The 18,727-nt window shown below is 44.1% G+C and overlaps 1 protein-coding gene across 1 annotated transcript in view; it reads left to right on the top strand.

The window, feature by feature from the left end:
- Positions 1 to 8,514: 8,514 nt before the first annotated feature.
- The window catches only part of PTP4A2 (protein tyrosine phosphatase 4A2), a 41,612-nt gene continuing 31,399 nt past the window's right edge, over positions 8,515 to 18,727 (top strand). The window contains exon 1 of the mRNA XM_030219664.1: positions 8,515 to 8,639. The gene's annotated coding sequence lies outside the window, so the exon portion shown is untranslated. The remainder of the gene's footprint in view (positions 8,640 to 18,727) is intronic.

Below are 18,727 nucleotides of genomic sequence, written 5' to 3'. Positions count from 1 at the left end.
CGGTGTTAGTTCCAGATTGCTGCGCGCCAACCCTTTAGTAAAAGGGTCCCTGTGACACTGCTGTAGAATACTTCTGACCTTCCTCCTTCCCACCTTATTGCCTACACTATTTTTATCTCTCTCTTCTTTGTTCGTTTATCGTTAACCGCATAGAAACCAGTAATGGCCCTTTTTCGTACATGAAGACCCTGTAAATAAATACCAATAGCAATGAAGATGCTTAAATATTCAAAAGAACAAGCAGAATTTAGCTTCTCTGGTTTTTTTTTTTTTTTGTTTGTTTTCTTTTTACAAATATCCTAAACCTTTTATTCTCCACCACAGTTGTTTTATGGTTACAACTGATTGGTGAATATTCACCAAACTGGATATTAGTGGAACAAGAATTATGGTATCCTAGTCTTAATCATTTAGCATTTTCAGCTTCAATTCCAAAATCTAATTTAATTATCTTATTTACAAATAATTGTCTTAGGGCTCCTTTTACCGCAGCTTAAAAGGGCTTATCGCTGGGTGCATTCAGGCGTCCTGCGGTAAATTTGCAATAAGCATCCACAATCTACACACTAACAACTATATTTTTTTACCACGGAGGGGGGGAGGTGCTGGGTGGCAGTGGGCGTTTCTGCACTAATCAGCACAGCTACATTGCCACGTGCTGATTAGTGTGTGATTAGCGCGTGACCCCCCTAGAAAACAGGCGCTGGTAAGGGCTCATCCTATAATTTTTTTTAATGGTCATTTGCTAAAGACAACATTAGCATGTGGCCATTAATTTAAACAAATCAAAAATCTGCAGGACCCCCCCCCCCCCCCCCACATACTATGTATTCTGAAGTGTATTAGCCTGATGAAGGAGTGTTTCAATATTCTCTAAGAGAGGCAGCTCTGTGCATGACTCTTTGCATGGATACTTTCCATCGATAGTCCCTTGCTTGTGGTTTGCTTACATTTATTCACTACTTGATATACTGCCCTTCAACAATAATAAAAGAGATGAGAGTGAGAGAGCCTTCAAATGAGTGTTTTTTTTTTTTTTTGTAACTATTAGACTATTAAACTATTAATGAAGGGGAAAAGGGTCTCGGAGAATATGAGAGTGAGAGGACTTTCAAATGAGTGTGACACACGCCTAATGAGTGAGAGAAGGGGCTCAGAGTGTGTGAGAGTGAGAGAACATTAAAATGAATGTGACATACTCATTTGAGTGAGACTTGGTCTCTCTGTAGAGAGAAGTGAAGTGGTAGATTACTTACTACTTAGCCTTTCAGCATTATAAGAAAGCAAAATGGACAGACAGACCTTGTGGGCTTCATTTGCCATCATATTATGGGTTGCTATGAATTGTTATCTGATTTCCAAAACCTCCTGCTAACTGGCTCTGTAATTTGCTAGTCTGCATGTTAAATAATGCAAACCCCATTATTCTCAATGGAGCCTACTTACTAACTCGTACTTAGCTTCAAATAATGTACATTAAAACATTACCACAGCTTAGTAAACGAGTATCTTAACTGCTTTATTTGTTGCTATCGTAGTCAGTGGAACGGGGCCAGGGCCTGATCAACATTTTGCTCCACAAATATCAGAAACTAGGGAGTATGGGAGGGAGGTCACATCTCTCCCTATGCATCCAAACATCCCTCTGGCTTTTGCATTGTGATTTCTAGCTGTTTGTCTACATTAAAGATCATCACATATGATCACCCAAACCCTGCTTTTCTTTGACGGACTCACTAACTTTCACTACTCTTGACTACTATTACTTTTGTTAAATTTTATTTTCCTTTTTTTTTTTACCTGTAATGGGTAAATTGGTGTGATAGCCATAATAGTCCATAAGAACATAAGAATAGCCATGCTGGGTCAGACCAATGGTCCATCTAGCCCAGCATCTTGTCCAACAGTGGTCAGGCCAGGTCACAAGTACCTGGCAGAAACCCAAATAGTAGCGACAGTCCATGCTACCAATCTCAGGGCAAGCAATGGATTCACTCATGTCTATCTCAATAACAGACTATGGACTTTTCCTCCAGAAACTTGTCTAAACCTTTTTTTTTTACCCAGTTACCCAGATTTTGACCAATGTATGTCATCAGTGTGGAATCCAAGATACAGTCTTATCTTAGCTGCATGGTTTTCTAATGAATGTTATATTGTTAGGAAAGACAGTATCTTGTCTGATAAATGGAAGACATTAAATGGTGTCCCTCAGGAATCTCTGCTTTCACCGGTATTGTTTAACTTAGTAATAAGATCATTGGGTATGTCACTAGATAATTCTAAATTCTATGTCTGATTTTCAAGGTCCTCAGACAAAATGGGGCAGAGTACTTAAAGAATACGTTAGACCTTTACACACTTTTGAGACCTCTAAGGTCCTCTCTCAAGGATCATCACTATCTGTACTTTTGTCAACATAAATTGTATGATGTAATACTCACCAGTGAGCCTTCTCAGGAGTAGCCCCCACGCTCTGGAATGTACGGCTGCTACGTATAACTCAAGACTATCTCTACTTCAGGAAGCAGGTGAAAGCCTTGTTCTGGAACTTACTCCCAGAAGGGCTACGGATAACTCGAGACCACCTCTACTTCAGGAAGCAGGTGAAAGTCTGGCTCTTCTCCCAAGCCTTTAATATATAGGGTGACTGATTATACATTCTGCACACCTGAACTAGCTTGCTACAAACACTGTAACTTAGATCAGTTCCTTATCTCTTGCTTAACTATACAATGAACTTGCCTTAAGTTTAGCTAACCATTAAATTATCCCAACTGACTCTGTACCATGCCTCTTGGTCCCTCAGCTATATGGTGAGCCGTATTGTAGAAAATCTTTAGCATCATATCTATGCTGGTTGAATATTCTAATGCTGCTTATTAGGTGTATCATTAGTGTTTTAGATTGAAAGCTCTTTGAGCAGGGACTGTCTCTCTTTGTTAAATTGTACAGCGCTGCGTAACCCTAGTAGCGCTCTAGAAATGTTAAGTAGTAGTAGTATTATGCTAAGATTGTAGTATATTTCTGATATTTGAATTCCAGTGCTGTTGTGTGTATATTTTTGATACTGTTTCACGGTAGTTCTATTATTAGGTTTCGATTTACTGTTTTTAATTTTACCTCATATATTGTATTTAGTTTATTCTTGATTATTTTACTATTGTTATGCTGTTAACAAAATTGTAAGTTTTATGTTAAACTGTATCTGTTGTACACTGCCTTGGGTGAATCTCTTCATAAAGGTGGTTAATAAATCCCAAGAAATAAATAAGTAAGTGAATGCACTTAATTTATACAGATGATACTATCATCTTCCTACCATGCTTTCTATCTTGGGTAGAAACTAACTCATATACAGCTGTAAATGTCATTTATAGGCTCTTGGATTTCTATCCATAGTCTGAAACTAAGTAAAGATTGGGTTCCAGGGAAGATAAGAGATATGTGACGGAAATAGGTTTCATTAGATCTGCCATCAAAAATTCTAGGGGTTGACTTGGACAACCTATTAACAATGCAACAACATGTATTGATGACTTCGAAGAAAATCTATATTGTCCTTAGAAACCTCAGAGCCATCACAAATATTTTTCCACTGAAACGTTTAGTGTTCAGTTGCTTATATTAGCCAGATTTGACTATTGCACTTTGGTCTTAATTGGTTGCTTTACAAAATTAATTGATCGGTTACAAGTCATAAGAACATAGGAATAGCCATACTGGGTCAGACCAATGGTCCATCTAACCCAGTAGCCTGTCTCCAACAGTGGCCAATCCAGGTCACAAGTACCTGGCAGAATATGACAGTTAGATTGATTTTTGGTCTCCCAAGGTATGATTCAGTTAGGGATTAATCAAACATATAAACGGCGAGTGACCGTACTCACTCGCAAATGCGCAGTAGAGACCTTCTCTGCCCCGCCCCCACGTCAATACGTGATGACGGGGGGCAGAACACAGAGGGTCTGTACTGCGCATTGCTGAGGGAGGGACACCGCCGTGCTCCCCCCACCCGAGTCGCCGCCGCCACCCACCTTCTACCCGGTCGGGCCCTCGCTCCACTATTGAAACAACGAGGGTCCGGGAACGCAGCACTGAGCTCTGCTGAGCTGCCGACATCGCCCTTCCTTCTTCTCTGCCTCTGTCCCGCCCTCGACGATGTTATGTCACACAAGGGCGGGACAGGCAGAGAAGAACGAAGGCCGACATCGGCAGCTCAGCAGAGCTCAGTGCTGCGTTCCCGGACCCTCGCTGTTTCAATAGCGGAGCGAGGGCCCGGCCGGGTGGAAGGTGGGTGGTGACGGCTCGGGGGGGGGAGCGTGAACTCGGAGGGGGAGGGGCAGCGGCGAACTCGGCGGTGGGGGCGGGCCTTTCAACCCCCCTTTCCTATAATAGCCCGTTTTTACGGGCTCAAAGTCTAGTATCTAATATAACATTGGCTGCCAATTAAGAAGCATATTCAATTGAATGCACACAAAATATTATCTGGTAATGCTCCTTCTTATATGATGGACGACTTAGTGGCCTTGTTATACACGTAATACATTTTTCCTGCAATTTCCAACTGCTACTATCCTAAAATCAGTTAAACACTTTTCTTTATAATTTTGTTACCAAATGGCTTTGATATGGAATTCACTGCCTTGGTTTTTGTGTTGCTGTCAGTAGTATGCATTGTTTAGGAAAAATTTTAAAACTTTGTTATTTTCATAGAGGGAGTTTTAGGTTTTCTTGGATCTGGAATATATGTAGTTTTGGGGGGTCGATTTGTTTTGGTATTGTTATTCCCAGATTTTTTTGTTGGATCTGGTGTCTTCTTTATTTGTAATGCTAAGGTGTTTGGTGGACCACAAGACATATGATATAACGTAACACATTTGAGTGAAAAAGTATTTCCTCCTATTTGTTTTAAACCATTTCCATGTACAGTAATTTAATTGAGTGTCCCCTGTTTATTGTACTTTTTTATTCACTTTTACCTGTTCTACACCACTCAGGATTTTGTAAACCTCAATCATATCCCCCCTTAGCCATCTCTTTTTCAAGCTGAGGAGCCCTGGGCATATTTTCAAAGCACTTAGCCTTCCAAAGTTCCTTAGAAACCTATGGAACTTTGGAAGGCTAAGTGCTTTGAAAATATGCCTCTTGAAGTAATCTGTTAATGTTTTCCTGCAGTTTGTCACATCCGTGTCATCTGCAAATTTAATCACCTCAGTACAAATCCCTGTGGCACTCCACTATTCACCCTCCTCCATTGAGAAAAATGGCCATTTAACCCTACCCTCTGTTTTCTGTCCAATAACAAATTCTTAATCCACACCAAAACCTTGCCTCCTATCCTATGACTTTTACATTTTCTCAGGAGGCTCTCATGAGAAACATTGTCAAAAGCTTTCTGAAAATCTAGATAGACTACATCAACCGGCTCACCTTTATCCACGTTTATTCACGCCTTAAAAAAATGAAGCAAATCGATGAAGCAAGACTTCCCTTGGCAGAACCTATGCTGACTCTATCCTAATAAACCATGTTTGTCTATGTGTTCCGTCATTTTATTCTTTATAGTCGTTTCAACTATTTTGCCACGGACCGAAGTCAGGCTTGCTGGTCTGTAATTTCCTGCATCTGCCCTGGAACCCTTAAAAAAATTGGTATTACATTGGCCACCCTCCAATCTTTAGGTACAATGGACAATTTTATTGACAGATCACTAACAGCAGTTCAGCAATTTAATGTTTGAGTTCTTCTATTTTTAAAGGTAAAAAATAGAAATAAAACAAAGCAAAGAGAATCAGATGATACTTTTTTTTTTTTTATTGGGCTAATTGAATACACTTTTTGATCAAACTGTTAGTGGGAAGGAGTGCTGTGGCTGGTGCCAGTAGACCTTACCTCCAAGGGGAAGTGTGATTTTAGAATCCCTTTAGTCGTTGCTCCATGAAGCAGCCTGCCATAGGAGAAACTTGGCCATGTTGGGGTATTTTAATAAAGTTTGGTCTTCATCTTTGATCCATTGTCTTCCTCACCTGCTTCTTTTGTGTCAATACTTTTTAATTTTATACACCTATGGAAGTGTCTTTTCATTGTTTTAGTTTGTATTTTTAGGGACTGCATATGTTTCCTCTGTTATCCACTTAACCTTTGGATTATGTGGAATATGAAATGATATAAATATAATAAATGAATGGTGTCTGCAGGTAGTGAGAGGGAGAGAGGGTGTGCTATGGCTGAGAGGTGAGAGATTGAGGTACGATGGGGTGTATATAGAGAATGATTGAGTGAGGGAAGACATGATGTATCTGGGGAGTGGATGAATAAGGGGAAGCACATTGTCTCTGGGCAGTAGGTGATTGAGGGTGCGCTGTGTCTGGAGAGTGGGGGTGGTTGGGTGATGAGGGAGGGCAAGCAAGCTGTGTCCAAGGAATGGGTTGCTGAATGAGGGCATGCTGTGGGAGTGGGATAGTGCATTATGTCCAGGGTGTGGGTGAATAAGGGAGCGCATACTGTTTCTTGGGCACGTGTGGAGGCATATTTTCAAAGCACTTAGTGCTTTGAAAATGAGCCCCCTTGTCAGGGGAGTGGGTGGGTGAGTGTAGGAGAGCCCACTGTGATCAGGGATTAGGTGGATGTGTGAGTGAGGGTGGGATAGTGCATTGTTGTGTCCAGGGTGTGGGAGGGTGAATGTTGGACAGCGCAGTGTGTTGTGGGAGTGGGTGAGCGAGTGTGGGATAGAGCACTGTGTCTGGGTAGTGGGGTGAGTGTGAGACAGGTAGTGGGTAGGTTAGTGTGGGCCAGAGCACTGTGTCCAAGGACTGGGGTGAATGTGGGACGGTTCGCTGTGTCGGTCCAGGAAATGGGTGGGTGAGTATCCAGGTTGTGGATGGGTTAGTGTGGGACAGTTCGCTGTGTCCATGTTGTAGGGGGGTTTGATGTGGGGCAGTACGCTGTGTCTGGGGATTGTGGGATAGAGCACCATGCAGGGAGTGGGGTGAGTGTGGCACAGACTAGTTTGCTGTATCTGGGTAGTAGGTGGGTGAGTGTGGCACAGTTTACTGTACTGGGTGGGCAAGTGCGTGACAGTTCTCTGTCTGGGGAGTGGGGTGAGTGTGGGCCAGAGCACTGTGTCCAAGGACTGGGGTGAATGTGGGACGGTTCGCTGTGTCAGTCCAGGAAATGGGTGGGTGAGTATCCAGGTTGTGGATGGGTTAGTGTGGGACAGTTCGCTGTGTCCATGTTGTAGGGGGGTTTGATGTGGGGCAGTACGCTGTGTCTGGGGATTGTGGGATAGAGCACCATGCAGGGAGTGGGGTGAGTGTGGCACAGACTAGTTTGCTGTATCTGGGTAGTAGGTGGGTGAGTGTGGCACAGTTTACTGTACTGGGTGGGCAAGTGCGTGACAGTTCTCTGTCTGGGGAGTGGGGTGAGTGTGGGACAGAGCACTGTGTCGGTCCAGGAAATGGGTGGGTGAGTATCCAGGTTGTGGATGGGTTAGTGTGGGACAGTTCGCTGTGTCCATGTTGTAGGGGGGTTTGATGTGGGGCAGTACGCTGTGTCTGGGGATTGTGGGATAGAGCACCATGCAGGGAGTGGGGTGAGTGTGGCACAGACTAGTTTGCTGTATCTGGGTAGTAGGTGGGTGAGTGTGGCACAGTTTACTGTACTGGGTGGGCAAGTGCGTGACAGTTCTCTGTCTGGGGAGTGGGGTGAGTGTGGGCCAGAGCACTGTGTCCAAGGACTGGGGTGAATGTGGGACGGTTCGCTGTGTCGGTCCAGGAAATGGGTGGGTGAGTATCCAGGTTGTGGATGGGTTAGTGTGGGACAGTTCGCTGTGTCCATGTTGTAGGGGGGTTTGATGTGGGGCAGTACGCTGTGTCTGGGGATTGTGGGATAGAGCACCATGCAGGGAGTGGGGTGAGTGTGGCACAGACTAGTTTGCTGTATCTGGGTAGTAGGTGGGTGAGTGTGGCACAGTTTACTGTACTGGGTGGGCAAGTGCGTGACAGTTCTCTGTCTGGGGAGTGGGGTGAGTGTGGGACAGAGCACTGTGTCGGTCCAGGAAATGGGTGGGTGAGTATCCAGGTTGTGGATGGGTTAGTGTGGGACAGTTCGCTGTGTCCATGTTGTAGGGGGGTTTGATGTGGGGCAGTACGCTATGTCTGGGGAGTGTGGGATAGAGCACCATGCAGGGAGTGGGGTGAGTGTGGGACAGAGCACTGTGTCCAAAGAATGGGGTCAGGTTACAAAAGTGTGGGCCAGTTCTCTTTGTCTGGGGAAAATGCGGGACAATTGCAGTCCTTCCTTGTGTGGGATCATGGGAGGGCTAGAGCAGAGCAGGGTCCGGGCAGCCAGTGAGTGTAGTAAGAGAGAGCGCGTGAGGGGGCGGAACCGGAAGTGAACGTGTCACAGGGGGCGGTCGGATGATCATAGGGCCGTTGCAGTGCTCGGTGTATCCGGACGGTGGCGCTGTGGCTCAGCCTCCTGTCAGCCTCTCTGGCCTCCACCTCTGCTCTCTTTGTCCCTCCCTCCCTCTCTCTCTCTCCGTCTGTCGGCGGTGCTCGGAGGCGGCAGCGCGGCTCCCCCGGGCCCGTGACCGGAGCGGCCTCCACCCGACGTCAATGAGCAGCCGGCGGCTTCCGGTGAGTACCGGGCCCTGGGGGGAGGGGGAGGGGGAGGAGGTTCGGTGCCGCTGACCCGCCAAGGGAGTTGGGGGGAGGGGCTTGAGGTGCGTCTCCGTCTGGCTCTTTCGGGTCAGGGGGTTGCGAGTGGCGGCCGGGGGGGGGGAGGGAGGGGAGACGGGCCGTTACTTTCCTTCTGTCCGGTAGGTGGGGGCGGGGGGAAAGGACACGGAGCCCCCCCGGACCTATTTCCGGTTTCCAGCAGCAGCAGCAGCATTTCCTGCCTCTTTCAGTGAAAGGTGTTTCGATTCTGCTGCTGTCCACGTTGCCTCTCTCTCTCTCTGTTCCTGCTTTGATCCTCTGCAGGACTGAACTGGTTCAGCCTCTTCTGCAAAGGAGACTCGGCAACCCCAGATGATCATTTGTTCCCCAAAGACAGACTTGACCGTTTTTCGGTATGAACTGGGTTTGCCACTTTAGTCTACTCAAAAAGAATTAACATGTGCATTACTTGGCTACACTCTCGCAGGTGCAGACGCAATAAATATATAGGCACCTTAGAGCAAGAGAAAAGATGTGAAAAACTCAAGAAAAATCCGATATTCCACTCTTTCTCACCCTTTAAATCGTTTTGTTTCACACGTTTTAGTTGTAAAGGATTCTGTATTCACAAAACAGGCCAAAAGTTAAGAAAACATATAGAAAAAACAGCTGTAATTAAACTCGGGAATTAATTGCCAGAGAATGTAGTAAAAGCACTTAGCTTAGCAGGGTTTAAAAAAAAAAAGCATCCTAATAGAAAAGTCCATAAGCCAGTATTAAAATGGGTTTGGGGAAAATCCACAGCTTATTTATAGAATAAGCAGCATAAAATGTGTTGTACTGTTTTGGGATCTTGCCAGGTACGTGTGACCTGGATTGGCCACTGTTGGAAACAGGATGCTGGGCTTGTTGGACCTTTGGTCTGTCCCAGTAAGGCAATACTTATGTACTGCTAATCATTTCTGTAGCGCTACTAGACGTACACCGCTGTACACTGAACATAAGAATCCCTGCTCGACAGAGTTCACAATCTAATCAAAATAGACAAACAACATTATACATCACAATGGAAAGCAAACTAAGTTCATGAAACTTTTTTGTTTGTGAACCAAACTAGGATACTTAAACACAAACAAACAAAAAAACAACCCATCAATCCGGAAATATGGGACTTTTGAAGTAAAAATAGTCAACAGTACTTTGGAACCAACACAAACAGTTTAGCAGATAATTGTGATTTTTAACTCCCTACCAGAACTAATTGCTGCCTTTCTCTTACCTTCTTATTCACTAACACACCAGCCTGCTCTCTCTTTACACTACTGTCTCTGTGCACGTGTACTCTTGTCACAGACTTCATCCATTGCGTGTGTGCCTGCAAGGAACCATACCTCTGCATGCTGTTTTCAGCACTTCTGGGCCTGAAAGAACATGCGGTGGTTTGGCTATATGAGAAAGGTCTGTGTCCAGCCTCAGTGCCATGTGGATGAAAGGTAGGGTTAGGGTGGTTCAGCTCATGGAACCTGTGCAGGCTGGAAGTGAAACACATGGGCAGAGGTAGGAAGTGGGAAAAGGCAAAGAGTGGTGAGGCTGGGCTGGAGAAAGTGGGGAGAGAGAGCGTTCTAAGGTTGGACTGGGAGGGGTCAGGAGAGTACTTGGATGGGACTGAGTTGAGGTAAAGGGAGTGCTAGGGTCTGGCAAGTTGCTTGGGAGAGGAGTAGAGAAGTAGCCTATGGGTTTGTGCAGCAGGCTGAGAATCTGGGGAACTGGGACCTATTGGTTCGCCTTGTGATCCTGGGCAAGTTGCTGAACTCTCCAGGTACAAAAAAAGGTGAGTCCACTAGGGATGTATAATACATGTAAACTTCTTTGCTTGCACCGCAGAAAGGTGAAATATAAAATCCATGAACCTTTACTTTACAGTCTGAGTTGTGCTGGGGAGAGGGGTAGGAGTGGATTGCAGTGTGGAGGGAGAGTGCTGAGCATCTGTAATCCCTAATTCTGTCGGTGTCATGTAGTTTTATGATTCCCTTGTATTTTCTGGTTTTATCATTTCTTGCTGTGACTTAGGCCTGAGGAAGGGAAGATTTACTTTTCTTTAACTTCTTAAAGTTAAGCTTTTACCTTTTTTTATGTATATATTTAATGTTTATGTGCATCATTAGCAGAAATGAACTATTAAAAAATGTTTTTAGTTTGATATCTTAGCTTCTGTAGAACCAGAGTTTTTAAGGTACATTTTCATGTGTTCCAAAATTGTACTTTGAATGGGGTTGCTAATAGCTTGCCTCTTGAATTAAGAAGCAGGTTTCAGATGATATTAAGACTTGAATATTTTTTATCAGGATATGTATTTGTGTCCCAGTAGTTTAATCCAGTTTGTTCATATGACTTTTATTTCTATTCACTTGGGTAAGTTATCACAAAAAACCTGTTGAGGGCAATCTGTATTGTCTCTGCCACCCAGTAACATGTAGGGAGGTTGAATCCGTTTCTCTACTATATATCTTTAATTTTATTTAATGTTTTATGTTCTACTTTTCTGCAAAACTATTCAAAACAGTGAACGGAAAAAGACATTCTAAAGTCATACATTATAATATGTGACATTCTGATGTTGTAAGAGGAAAACCATTGCATAAGAATTTCTGCTTGATGTTGAAATTTGGGGTCACTAACACGCTTATGATTGGTTAGTTTTCTTGTAGCCAAGAACCCCCCCCCCCCCCCCCACTTCCAATGGTATTACATAGAAAATAAGAAAAATGGCATGTGGCCCTACCGTTTTTCTGTTTTGGTTGGTTTCCCCCCACCCCACCCCCATATTCTTTGGCCAGCAATTGGTTGCTTTCTCATTGAGTGATTTTGGGTATGAGGAAAGATGGGAGCTTTTGAGTGCCTGCTATTTCTAAAATTTCTACCAACATGTTAATTCTCAAGCAGTTCTCCCTAGCTAGAATCCAAGTTGTCTTCTCTGACATGTTTGAATATTTCTGTGACTAAGAGTTCTTTCATTTTCTGTTTTCAGTTTTGGCTGCTGTTTGACTAGCAAAATGCAGAAACACAGAACAAATAGTTTTGCTCAGTGTTCACGGAAGGATCTCGGACAATGTTGCTAAAGTAATTTATTGGTATCTAAATTTTTAAAAAATAATAGTAGCAGCAGCAGTAGTAGCACTAACATTTATATACAGAGAGTCTAATAACTTTACATTTCCTGGTTCTGGCTTGCACTGTTCCTGGTCAGGTCATATTTCCTGCCTGTTGGCAGGGCTACAGCAGATCTTGCAGCTTAGAGCTGCTGTTTCCCATTCTTTCCTCCAGGATTATCCTGAGGTTTTCCTGCTCCTTCATTTGTAGGAAGCCTTTGATTTCGGTGTGGGAGATACGTACCTCTGTCTTTGTATTTGCGTCAGTGCAAGTATCTCTAGATCTGTTTCTCCAGTATTACATGCGGTGTGGTTTCACTTTTTGCTGCCTCCTGTTTCTGGCCTCTAGGAATAGGGAAATGCCTGCTGTTCCTGAATGTAACATGGTTGAGCTACGACTGAAAAAAAGGTGTGAACCAAATCCAAACAAATAAGTATTTTTTATTTTCTGAGGGTCTGTGACCAAGGTCAGATATATTGTACTTTCCTTACAAATGTTGGCAGTTATTGATGAAATATATAAGTGAAAATTGAGTTTATCATTTTTGGTGCAAAAATCATTCTTTAAGACAAATCTTCTCAGTCAAATCCTTTTGTGATCAAAAGGCCTTATGTAAATGACATCTTGACTTGATTTGCAATTTCTTATTCTCTGTTTTTTTTTTGTTTTTTTTTTAAATGACAGGCATGAAAATATTGCAGTTTATTCAGATTACAGGGGTTGGGTTGATTTCCTTATATGGTAGATGGGCCTTGCCCAGTGCTTCCCAGGATGTGCAGGGTGGGGTGTGGTGCAGCGTCACCGTTTGCAGATGACAGGGCCTGGAGGCAGGTGTGAATTGCTCCTGACTCCTTTGAGGTACAGGGTAAGTGAGAGTGGGGTTAAGCTTGGGGTCGCTGAGTGGGTGGGGAGGCCCACTAGATTACCAGGGATTTTTTTGGGGGGAGGCTGGAGGGGACTACCAGGGAATTTGTGTGTGGAGGGGGGGGGGGGCAGAGGGCCACTAGACTACCATTTTTTTTTTCATATTAGGAGGGGGGGGGGGGGTTGGTTATGCGGGGGGGTGGGCCGGGTGCCACTAGACCCCAGGGATATGGGGGGGGGGATAAGGGGCTGACGCATGCTGCAACGTGTGTGTGTTTTATTCTTTAATGTTAACTTTTGTGTCAGCGCCTGAGCCAATCACTGCTCTGACACTGACAGGAAAGTTGACATTTAGCGCTGAGTCAGAAGTTACTGCTTTGATTTTAACTCAGCAGTAATTTGCATGCTGATTAGTTTTGAGAATGCTGTGGCTATTTTTTGGCACTAATTTTGCAATAGAGTGAAGACTTTATTGCAAGCCTTTGAACATTGGCCCCTGGGTGACAGTAGGGCAGAGGGGGGAGAGAGATTTGGTGGTGAAGGCTGTGTATTTCTGCCAATGGGCCACATTAAAAGCCTTCTTTACTAAGCTTTCTCTTTTCCCCTGGACAAGGAATGGGGTGAGAGCCTTAGCGAATTAGACTTTAAAGTAGCTGTGGTAGATCTCAGAAGACCTCTCTTCAGTTTCAGTGGAGAGAATGGGGAGGGGGGGGGGGCTCAGCTACTGGCTACTAAATCCATTGAAAATTTGTCAAGGCCTGGTGTATTTTATAAAGTGTGAGTTGTAACTGCCTCAGCCTCTGCTCACTGCTGGTATGGGTGAGATGGCATTACTCACATTCTTCTATCCGTATGTAGTCCTGGCAGTTTTAAAGGAGCCATTCCTTGTCCGCCCTCCAGACTGGTCCAGTTGCTGACACATGGGTTTTGCTCACCCACCGGCAGATGGAGACTGAGAACACAATTTCTGAGATGTGTATAATATGACAGAGACATTCAAATACTTGACTGCCGGGCTTGACAAATCCTGGGTACCTGATTGATGTAGTACCTAGAAATTGCACTTTGGTTTTCTTAATCTTGTGCCTCCATTGTTTTTTTTTTTTTTTTTTTTTTAATCCTGAATTAGTTGCTGCGGAAGATGCAGAAAGTTTCCCCGCAGCCTTTGCTGCATGTCTCTCAGTGGGTTGGAGACGTGGTGCAGGAATCCACCTTGCAATAGGATTTTCTGCACCACACGGCTCAAATGGATTGCGAGCCCTGTGGCACAAAGTGCAGATCCTTGTTTTGTTGGCAGTGGTGCAAATAAGAGAGGTACATCAAGCCTGCAGGCTAGCTGAAGGAGTGCCCGAGAGGTGGGGGTGTCTGGCTTGATATGGGAGAGAGAGAGACTGCCGGGGGGGGGGGGGGGGTTGAAAGAGTACTGGCTAGCGCACAAGGTGCAGGGAATCAATGACAGTGATATGTGAAGCAGACAGTCAGTGGTTGCTGGTTTCTTCTAACAGCACGCTTGTGGGGAGAGGGGTTGGGGAAAGAAAGCATATTAAGGGCCTAATTTATTAAGCTTTGTTTTCCCTATGTGCACAGAACACAAGAACAGCCTTAGGAACACCTCTCCAGCAGCCTGATTTACTATCCAGCTTATTTTCGAAAGAGAAAAACACCTATAGTGCGACCTAAATCGGGAGATAGACGTTTGTCTCGCAAAGGCGCCCAAATCGGTATAATCGAAAAGCCGATTTTGGGCATTTCCAACTGCACTCCGTCGCGGAAACAAATAAAGTTGATGGGGGCGTGTCAGAGGCGTGGTGGAGGCAGAACTGGGGCGTGGTTATCAGCCAAGGAGAGATGGGCGTCTTTAGCTGATAATCAAATAAAAAAGGTGTTTTTACCGCGATTTTGGGTCACTTTTTTTGGACCCTTTTTTTTCACAAACAAGTCCCAAAAAAGTGCTCCAACTGCCCAGATGACCACTGGAGGGAATCGGGGATGACCTTCCTGGACTCCCCCAGTGGTCACTAACCCCCTCCCACCAAAAAAAACCCACTTTACAAACTTTTTTCCATCCTCTATGCCAGCCTCAAATGCTGTACCCACCTCCATGACAACAGAATGTGTTCGATCCTGTCACAGCCTTTCCCTGGGTCAGATGTGGCTCTTGGGTGCAGTACAGGGTCACATCAGCATTGCATTGTGGTGGGTGTAGGGTATTGGGCTCCGTGATTTCATTAGCTTGTGTTACAGTCTCACGATGTTGGTAGTTGGTAGGCTCTTCTCCCATGGTGCTTTTCCCCCTGCCTACTGGGTCAGAGTGTGCCCTGTTGTGTTTCCTGTTGTAGTCCATGCGGTAGTGGCCATTTTTGTAAGCCAGTTTTAGTTCCCTTTCCTGTGTTAGGCACGTTAGACAACTTAGTTCTTCCCTTGAATGTGGCTGAAAGAGGGCATTGTACAGCATTCTGCCAGCTCTGACCTACTGCTCATCTCAGTACAAGGGAGACTCGTTGCCAGTGGGGCACAACCTCTGATCTGCAGTTAACTGTGAGTAAAGGCGGTTATTCCAATAAAGGACGTTTTCGGAGAGATTAGTCTTCAGATGTCAACTGGTGTGCCAATGTTATATAGCAGCAACCAGTCCTAGAGGCCTGCGTGTATGCAGGTCCCTGGAGCACTTTTAGTGGGTACCGCAGTGCACTTCAGCCAGGTGGCCCCAGGCCCATCCCCCCCCACCTGTAACACTTGTGCTGGTAAATGGGAGGCCTCCTAAACCCACTGTACCCACATGTAGGTGCCCCCTTCACCCCTAAGAGCTATGGTAGTGTTGTACATTTGTGGGTTTTGGGGGAGGGGGGTTGGGAGCTCAGCACCCGTGGTAAGGGAGCTATGCATGTGGGAGCTTTTTCTGAAGTCCACCGCACTGACCTAGGGTGCCCAGTTGGTGTCCTGGCATATCAGGGGGGCCAGTGTACTACCAATCCTGGCCCCTCCCACGACCAAATGGCTTGGATTAGGACGTTATTGAGCTGGGCGTTTTTAGTTTCCATTATCGCTAAAAAAAACAAACGCCCAGCTCAAAAACGTCCATTTTTTCGAAAATTCGGTTCGGCCCCACCCCTTCACGGACCCGTTCTCTGAGATAAACGCCCATGGAGATAGGCGTTTCTGTTCGATTATGTCCCTCCATATCTCCCCCCACTTCAGTGGAGGTAAAGTAGAGTAAGAGAGGTCTCAGCCACTAGCTCCTGGATTCAAAGAAAAATTTGTCAAGGTTTGCTTTCATTAGTACATAAGAAGCTTAGTGAAGAAAGAATCTTAGGTCAAGGTAAAGCTGACTTTTCATGGGCTCTGAGGTATAACAGCAGATGGCCCTTCATAATATTTATTTACCAGTAGCTTCTCTATTAACCTTTGTTCAGTGGACTCTTCTGTTTTGACAACTAAAGTTCTGTTCTCTGGAAAGGGATGTTTTTGCCTTAGGAACTGATTAAATAACTTTTGCAATAAGTGATTGGCCTCCGTTTACTAGGCTACATTATTACAATAACACCTGTTATTGGTCATTTAGTGCAAGTTAATTGGCCCTAAGGTATGTTGTAACCTTTACAATTGAAATTCGGAACAAGAGGGCATAGGATGAAGGTGAAAGGGGATAGACTGAGGAAATACTTTGACTGGTGGATGTGTGATGTGGCCTCCTAGTGGAGGTAATAGAGAGAGATGAAGGTTGTTTTTTTTTTTTTTTTTTGGGGGGGGGGGGGGGGGGCGCAAACCTAGCCGGTTAAGCCGATATTCATCAGCTGACTGTTGGTCAGCTTGAGGGTATTTAACCGGCCAGGTGCCGTTCCTGGCCATTTAAATACTTTTGAATATCAGGCGGTTGGTCTTTTCCTGCTGTCATTTTCTCTGTTTCTATACTGCAACTTTTTTTAATGAGCCAGTTAGGTTCAACTGGTGCTAAATGCACAGCAGCTTATTAATATGGGAATGGAGTAACATGGTTTGCTTGGTGTCACTGACCTGCCTTGGTAAGTTCTGTTGTATTGCTAGGGTGCAAGGGAATAGAAATCTCATATGAGAAAAGGCTATAAAGAGATTAGGGCTCTTAGCTTGGAAAAGAGGTGGATGAGGGTGAGATATGATTGTCTACAAAATCCTGAATGATGTAGAATGAGTTGAAATGAATCTTAGGGGACACTCAAAGTTACATGGAAATACTTTTTGAACAAATGCGGGAAATATTTTTTCACTCAACAATAGTTAAGCTCTGGAACTCGTTGCCGGAGGATGTGGTAACAGCAGTTAGCGTATCTGCATTTAAAAAAAGTTTTGGACAAGTTCTTGGAGGAAACGTCCATAATCTGCTATTGAGAGAGACATGGGGAGGCCACTGCTTACCTTGGGTTTGGTAGCATGGAATGTTGCAACTGTTTGGTACTGCCAGTTGTTTCTGACCCGAATTGGCCACTGTTGGAAACAGGATACTGGGCTAGCTGGACCATTGGTTTGACGGTTGACCCAGTATGGCTATTCTTAAGTTCTTATGTCAAATAACATCTGTCACCTTGCATGATGCTTCCTGCATATATCTCGTTCTCAATGAGATGTCTAGAGTTTAGATGTCCACACATTTGCTTGTTTAGTTAGTGTTAGGTTAGCAAATTGTTTAAGGTTATTGTGTTTATTCTGAGTTTCTCCTTACTGCTTGTCTATGTAAATATTGAGGAGCTGAACTGGATGCCAAGAGAGAGATGTCTCCGCTCAGTTTTCAGTTCTCTATCTCCACCTGCTGGTTGATGGACGTAACTATCCCACAGGTTCTGGAATAGTGGGAAGGACTAATGGAAGAAAATTATCAGGTTAGAGCTAATTTACTACTACTACTTATTATTTCTATAACGCTACAAGGCATACGCAGTGCTGTACACCATACACAAAAAAGACAGTCCCTGCTCAAAGAGCTTACAATCTATCTCCATAAATAAAAACAAAATACCTTTGGGTTGGACTAACTTAATACATTTCTTTACTAGCTTTCCACAGGTCAGGAAAGGTATGTTTTCATTAATCATCTGGACATCTTCATCAGTAATTTTCAGTTTGATTTACTAACGTTCTGCACTATATTGGTGTGCATGAACACTATTTTACTTGTGTAATTTTTCCATAGGCCCTGTTTTATGAGTAAAATCTAGTTACTAATAACATATGTTGATGGCTTTTGGTTTGATCTTTCAATATATTGGCTTCACTCTTCACTTGTTTTGGTTAGTTGTTCAGTAGCTTGAAATGCACCAGCACTTGGGTTTTGTTTCAATTAGTAATGCTAGTCTATGGGGCCTATAAAAGAGGGGGGCAGTAGCTTTCTTTGTTCCTCATCCAGAGCCCAGAATGTGGCCTCACTATCATTAGTCCTTTGTTCTACAGCAGAGGCTTTTTTAGGTTGATAAGGAGATATCTTTATTGCATGAGAATTCTCTGTAGTTTATATAATTACCTTGCATCTTCAGAGGGGCATTAAAAGGATTCAGTTCTTGGTCACATGCATCTGTTGCACAATGGAAACCTTTTAAAGGGTAAAGTTCCAGTGGAAAGTGGTAATGACCTTTAAGGTGCGGCAAAGATATATCTTGTATTTAGCTTTCAAATCAGTATTTTACCATCATATACTCCTTGTATTCAGGCAGCACTTTGAAGGCTTGAGTTTGGTTACTGTTTGCATGGTATGGAGGCTTCCATTCTGTATATTCTACTGGGTAAAAGCCAAATTATTTCTGTTTTATTGTGAAACAATGTGACTAAATGAATTATGTTTTAATTGAAACTAATATAACTTTTTTTTTTCAGGTACCTAAGTCTCCAGTTGCTCCAGATTTCACCAGCTGCATAGCCAGGCATTAGGAAACTATCTGGACAGCAACTGAGTGATTTGTTGCAGGGAATTAATTTATTTATTTATTTGTTTGTTTGTTACATTTGTATCTCACATTTTCCCACATATTGTAGGCTCAATGTAGCTTACATAGTACCGGAGAGGCGTTTGCCGGCTCCGATCAGAA

The sequence above is a fragment of the Microcaecilia unicolor genome, chromosome 11 (assembly GCF_901765095.1).
Source record: "Microcaecilia unicolor chromosome 11, aMicUni1.1, whole genome shotgun sequence".
NCBI lineage: Eukaryota > Metazoa > Chordata > Amphibia > Gymnophiona > Siphonopidae > Microcaecilia > Microcaecilia unicolor.
The sequence above is the reverse complement of the archived record's forward strand: the minus strand, read 5'-3'. Positions and strand labels throughout refer to the sequence as shown.